At 39.7% G+C, this 6,288-nt stretch overlaps 1 protein-coding gene across 2 annotated transcripts in view; it reads right to left on the reverse strand.

Annotated features, from left to right (window-relative positions):
• The window catches only part of Sec24AB (Protein transport protein Sec24AB), a 36,316-nt gene extending 31,060 nt beyond the window's left edge, over window positions 1-5,256 (reverse strand). The window contains exon 1 of one of the 2 annotated variants that reach the window (XM_067130866.1): window positions 5,087-5,256. The gene's annotated coding sequence lies outside the window, so the exon portion shown is untranslated. The remainder of the gene's footprint in view (window positions 1-5,086) is intronic. The other variant, XM_067130868.1, reaches the window with a different exon arrangement.
• Between the last annotated feature and the right edge of the window lie 1,032 nt (window positions 5,257-6,288).

Raw genomic sequence — 6,288 nt, forward strand, 5'->3', positions numbered from 1 at the left:
GGTAATGAATGGCTAGCATTGAAACAGTGGTTGTCGCTTCCTTACCTGGTAAGAGAGCTACAGCAGGAGAATACTACTATTGGTTGGTGCTCACCTTAACCTATAGTGGTCCAGCTGTGAGCCAAGAGTCGCCTCTACATCAGTGGAAGTCTTGCAACGGAGGATGTGCCTGATCGCTGACAAGACGTATGCAAGAAAAAAGTTGCCCTTGACCTGGGCGCAGTACCACAAACCAACCAAAACTGTCACCCACCCTCACACGACAAACAACCACCCATCCAAAGAACTGGTGGGCACTCCAGGTACAAAGTACCCCTGGGCTCCCCAAAAAACTCGACACCCTACATCAAGGTGAAGAGACAGAAGAGAGACAAGGATCTCTCCTATGCATCTTCCCCCCAATACCATGCCAGCCACTGCTAGAGGTCTGTGGGTACTGTAATTTTCAATAACTGTTTCCACTTACTGGAGATGCAAAGATCAATCTGCACCTCCAAAATGTCGACTCATGAATTGACGAGAGGATAAATTGTGCTTGAAGGTGGGAGAGGTCGCCACTTCTCTAACTTCATGAGCTTCAACTTTGATCAAAGGAAAAGAGCCTTCCTGAATCCGGGAATGCACTTTGGAGATCACGTCTTTAATAAAGAATGAAAGGGCATTCTTTGACAGGGGGTGAGAAGGATTCTTGACAGAACACACCAGAGGTTGCTAGCAGGTCCTCTGATCTTCTCGGTCCTATGCAGATAGTACTTCGGGACTCTGACTGGGCAAAGAACCCTCTCCTCTTCATCTGGGCCAAGGATATCCATTAAATTCTTAATATGGAAGGAGCCAGGCCAAGGCTTAGAAGGATCCTCATTCTTGGCTAAGAAGAAGCCTAAGGTGAAAGAGCAAACTGCATCTCCTTTGACTGGTAGACATTGCAACTAGATTGTTGGGACGGGAAGCCACCTACTCCACTGACACCACTTAACACTTTATCACTGACTTTGTCACAGAAAACTTTTTCCATGAGCACACGCAGGGACGCCCATATCTCCAACACTGACCTACCTACTAAACTAATTTTCTTGTTGAATTTGGACCCAATTCTGGACTCCAGACTGGCTATGGCATCGGGGTCACAAGCACAGGAGTATGCGGAGGAATAGAGGGAAGACTGAGAATAGGAGAGAGAGTATGTCCAGGAGTAGAAGGAAGAGCTAGGCTAGAATCAGTCTTAGGTTTGGGTGAATAATCTCTACTCACCTAGTCCCTAATGCTAAAGACAAAATCAATAATGAATACTTCTCAAATTTGGCAAGCAAGCATGAACTGGGAAATAAGGCAGCAATGTGCTGTCGGTAGTGCGGCGTAAAATTGAACGGCGCCACTGGCAGGAAGTCACTCCTACGCTGCCGTTGGCAGGGCCTGTCACCCCTTGCTTTGCAACTGATGCGTTACCACAAATTTTGAATTTAGGATGCCATACGAGCACAATCGTTAGTCAGTAATTACTTGGTAAATTACATAAAATTACAGCATGGACACCTTACCTTCCTTATAAACAATTAGGCATAAAACAACTGAATTTCACTCCAAGCAAGTCACAAAATATCCAAATTTAGTCAAATTTAAAAAATGCCACTGGATCTTTGGGTACCATATCTAATAAACTAAAATGTTATAGCCAGGACCTTACAAATGGTTATCAACTTCTAAAATAAAGCTAATTTCATTTAAATTTTTTACAAACTATCCCAATAAAACCAAACTGGACTATTTACATATAGGAAGTATGGTAAACTGTGCACAAAAGGCATCCACAGACTCTGCACCCATTATAAACTTAAGCTGAAAACTTAGATATGGATTCTGCAAAAAATCTCTTAAACTGAGCGATATGGCTAAATACTTAAGTATAGGGGATTAGTTATGAGGAATTACTGTTACGTGCGGGACAAGTTCAATATTTAAGTATAGATTACACTATACATAGGTCTGTTACGCATCAAAAGACTAGATCCCCAAAACATGTCAAGTTTGGGGAAAACTGTAAATGAAAATGGTTAAGTAAATAAATCTCAAGACACCTGTGCTCTAATGTCCCAGGTGCAAGGTGGTATGCCTGGGTCTTTCAACTCTGCTGGTCTGCACAGGAGCTCAGATGACACAATCCCACACCACTCACCCATGTCCAAGCGATCTCCATCTTTTCATCAACTCATCCACAATACTGTGTATATATGGAACTTTCAGTAATTTTCCTTAGGGCGCCATTTCTAACCATCCCATTATCTGATCCCTTGTATTATATAAATTTTTATTCCTAAAGCAACAGAATCTGGTGGATATAGTCTCACTGTTATACCATGAGTATATCGTGTAACAAGAAAACATACTAGATTTAAGTATAACATTGCCTTTGAATGAAATATGTCTGTTTTAGTCTTCAACTAAATTACTAGATACCCTACATTGGATATTACTGCTCCTAAATGTTTAAAAACTTCAACTCCAATTCTTTAAAATATATTTTACCCCTATGTGCATATTCTTTCTCCTCATTTCGGTTATTCTTGGATTTACCTTGTATCCCAAATCTAGATTTATGATGCATTCTATTAAAGTGTTGTAAATCTTTTAGTGTTCTGCTCATTAGAACTACATCATACATTTCTTAGATATATGATGCATTCTATTAAGCAAATTCTATAACCCTTATAATTTTGCTGATTATAACTGCATCATACATACTCTGCGTGTCAAGTTTAATCTTTCTCTACCTCAAGCTTTCTCTCCCTTCTCCAACCACTATTTTCATCATAAAATCTATGAGAAGGGCAAAAGCAATGTTAAAACATTCCACTGTAGTACCCATCTATGTACTGCATGTGAAATGATAATTGCAATGAGAAATGTTAATTGCAATGAGAAACAAATGAATGGTATATCATAGGCTAATCCAAAATTACCTCTCTCATCACACACACACACACAAACAAAAAGAGAGACTGGTGTGAGTACCTTATATTGTAATCTGTTAATCTGTTACATTTCAGCAACATACCAACTGTTTTGCCTATCTCTTAACTAAAGACAGCCTACATTTCCAACGAATGTCAGGATAGAAAAAAAAACAGGGCCTATATATCTCTGGTATGAAATTTACTAACAAAGTAAACACTTCAATTTCCAAAAAATGTCAAAAACAATACAAAACTATATAAATGATATTCAGATACTAACAAATGTTTGTTCAAGCTTACTTTAACACTTTACACAATAAAAAGGAATCACTTTCCATTATTGGAATGGCTAACAGTTAGCAGGCATAATAATGATGAAACTACTAATGGAAAAGGTAAAACAATTTTACTGGAAAAAAAGTAACTGAAGTTCCATTAGTTTCAAGGCAAAATATTTCTCTCTTGATGCACACCGAGATCTTACATGAGCATCTTGTGCGTTTGTGTGCATTTTTTTTATTTATTGTTTTTTTTAAATGATGAACATTGTATTTTTTTAATTAGCCATCACACCAGAGTACATTTTGATGTAGGTTTGCCAGAATAATTCATTCAGTTCAAATTTTATAAGTTTTTACGTTTGATATCAGTGCTGACTTTGTCTTTCCATTTATAATTGTGTTTAAATGGAAGAAAGGGGAATCTATTGCCAAATTTGTAAAATGTGCAACCATGACAATGCAATCTATGATCCACAAGTGTTACAACAGGTTCCCTAATTAAAAACCAACCACAACGTACATAAAAGCTTCTAACTGCCTGAATATAATGGCAATACCGAAAGGTATTTTCAGCAAAAGTAAAATTACATTATTCTTCTTGCAAATGCTACTAAATAAAGCATGGAATATCCACTCTATCTATATATATTCTCACTGTAAAAATTACACAAATAATCTATTACACAATTCAGGGGATAATTCAGACAATTCCTAGAGTCACATTGACAATCTGAGAGTTAATCTGACATTTGGGGTATCACTTTTTGGGCAATTCCAGGGATAACTTAGATAATTCCTTGCAGAATATGCTTGGAGCACTCAGGGTTAACCTGACAGCTTGGAGATATTTTTTACGTTAATCTTACCCAATTTGGGGAATGATGGTAATTCTGAGTAAGAGCTCTCCATGGAGACATTATTAATAAAAATGTTTGAACAGGCCTATAAAAAATGGGGTATAGGCCTATATGTACATATGAGAAACTTCAAAAATAAAAGGCCATACGGTGATGAATTTAACATTTTTCTTATACTTTTTTGCAGAAAATCTCAGGGCCCGTGCCCCCGCCCCCCAAAAGGGATGAAGATAAAAACATAGGACGGCAATTTTCTCATCACCTCGGGACACTTTTCAAACTATCTTGTCTGCATTACATTATGAATAAAATTCTTGAGTTTTAACCGGAAAATTATATTAAACATTTTTGCAGCCATCTCCTTCACGTCAACCTTCAGGGGAACAATTTCGGGTATCACGTTGTGGGATAATCTGGGCACTCCCCAAATACAACAATGCCTTTTCTCTGCTGTAGCCTAGCCTGGACCTATTAGAAAATATCCGATTTAATTATAATAAAAGGTTAAACTTTTCCGCAAAACTCTGATTTTGTCTCGCAAGTCAATGGACCCACCATAGCCCTTAGGGTATAAGTATTAGTACAAATACCCTAATCGGACCTACCCTAGTTTTATAACCCTAAGTACTATAAAAAAAACACGTCATAATACAAAATACACAACAGCAAACGTCTCCTAGCCTGAATCTGCCAGTCTAAGGCCTTCAGACTGACGTATCCCAAACTGCCTCACGTAGGCTACGAGCCTTCGGTTAAGCCTGGGCTTAAGCCAGGCTCCGTGGCCAACGCCCCGCTCCGAATTCAAGGCCCGGACGCCCCACGGCCGAAAGAAGCCCCGGACGCGAGGAGGGCGACGTCGGCGACGCCGAAAACGACCTTTTTCGACGACGGAGGAGGACGATGATGACATTTCGGCCTCCTGTCGTCTGTGTTGACAACAAACCTGTCCAATGTTGACGACAAGAGAGAAAAAGGCGACCAGCTCGCGTCTATTTACCTGCCTCCCGACCGTTTCGAATCCGCCGGGACGTCAGTTTTCTCCCCGAGCGACCGTTCAGCGACTATAATCCCCGAAAACGTCCTTCTGAAGGCGTGGAACTCTGACATGGAAACATCACCATCACCGAGCCATCGTCAACACAACTCTCTCAGCTGTGTGGCGGAAATGACCTCAGCGCCGCACTGCGCATGCGCCGTCGCTCTGCGGTTGCTAGATGGAGTCGCTCGTGATTCCTCGCTATTTATTTCGCGACAATCTTTCCATTTTTAGCATAAAAATTCAATTCGGAGGATTCTATAGCGTCTAATCACATTTTATAATAAGTTTCAACACTCATGAATGGCGAGGGTAGACGTGAATTAATGTGGGGCGAAAGAAAATTCAGCCTTCGAAAGCAAAACCCTTCCAGACATCGTGGCAGATTACCCATCATGCTCAGCCGAGACCAGGGAAATTTGCCGTCTTGTAAAACCTTTTAATTTTGACATTTGGTCGCTGCACAGTTGCGGCAGGTTTTTCGGTGACTTTTAACGACATCAACCGAACTTATTAGTATCAGGGTAGATAAAACACATATTTTTATATCAATGGCTGTTGCGTAGCCTCGTTATTTTGACCGTGACCTAATAAAGGTTTTCTCGTTGGTTTCTGTCACTTTTTGTTACCTTTCGTACGGGATCCTGTGATCAAATCTTGATCGGGCGAAAACTTCAACCTGTTAGTGTCAATAACCCAAACAATCCTACTTTTTTCGATTATTTGGAAAATAGTTCGATTTGCAGACTACCTTTACAAGACTAAATAGCGCGATTTGTTAACAATGTGACAACAGATTTCGGATACATCTCGCTCAAAGTAGAGTTCAGGTTGTTTAGAAGTGGTCTAGTGGCCTGGTTCTATGCAAGGAATTGTCTTTGTTTACTGGCCCTAAGGCATTTTTAACTAAGACATTTAATGTGTCAGGCTGTCATAAAAGACTTGATACCTTCCACGGCTAGTCGCTGATGTCACATACATACTTATATGATTTCCACGGTGCCTTGTTTAATCATTTCAGTGCGTATGCATTTTCTAAGTACAGAATTTTACATAGAGCCAATTCTGAAAGCATTTCTTCACGTTTTATAGCTTTCAAATAATTCAAGAGACCGTGTTGGCATATGGCCAGCTATACGTCATCATCTTTCAAATAAATATAT

Source organism: Macrobrachium rosenbergii, chromosome 29, assembly GCF_040412425.1.
Source record: "Macrobrachium rosenbergii isolate ZJJX-2024 chromosome 29, ASM4041242v1, whole genome shotgun sequence".
Classification (NCBI taxonomy): Eukaryota; Metazoa; Arthropoda; class Malacostraca; order Decapoda; family Palaemonidae; genus Macrobrachium; species Macrobrachium rosenbergii.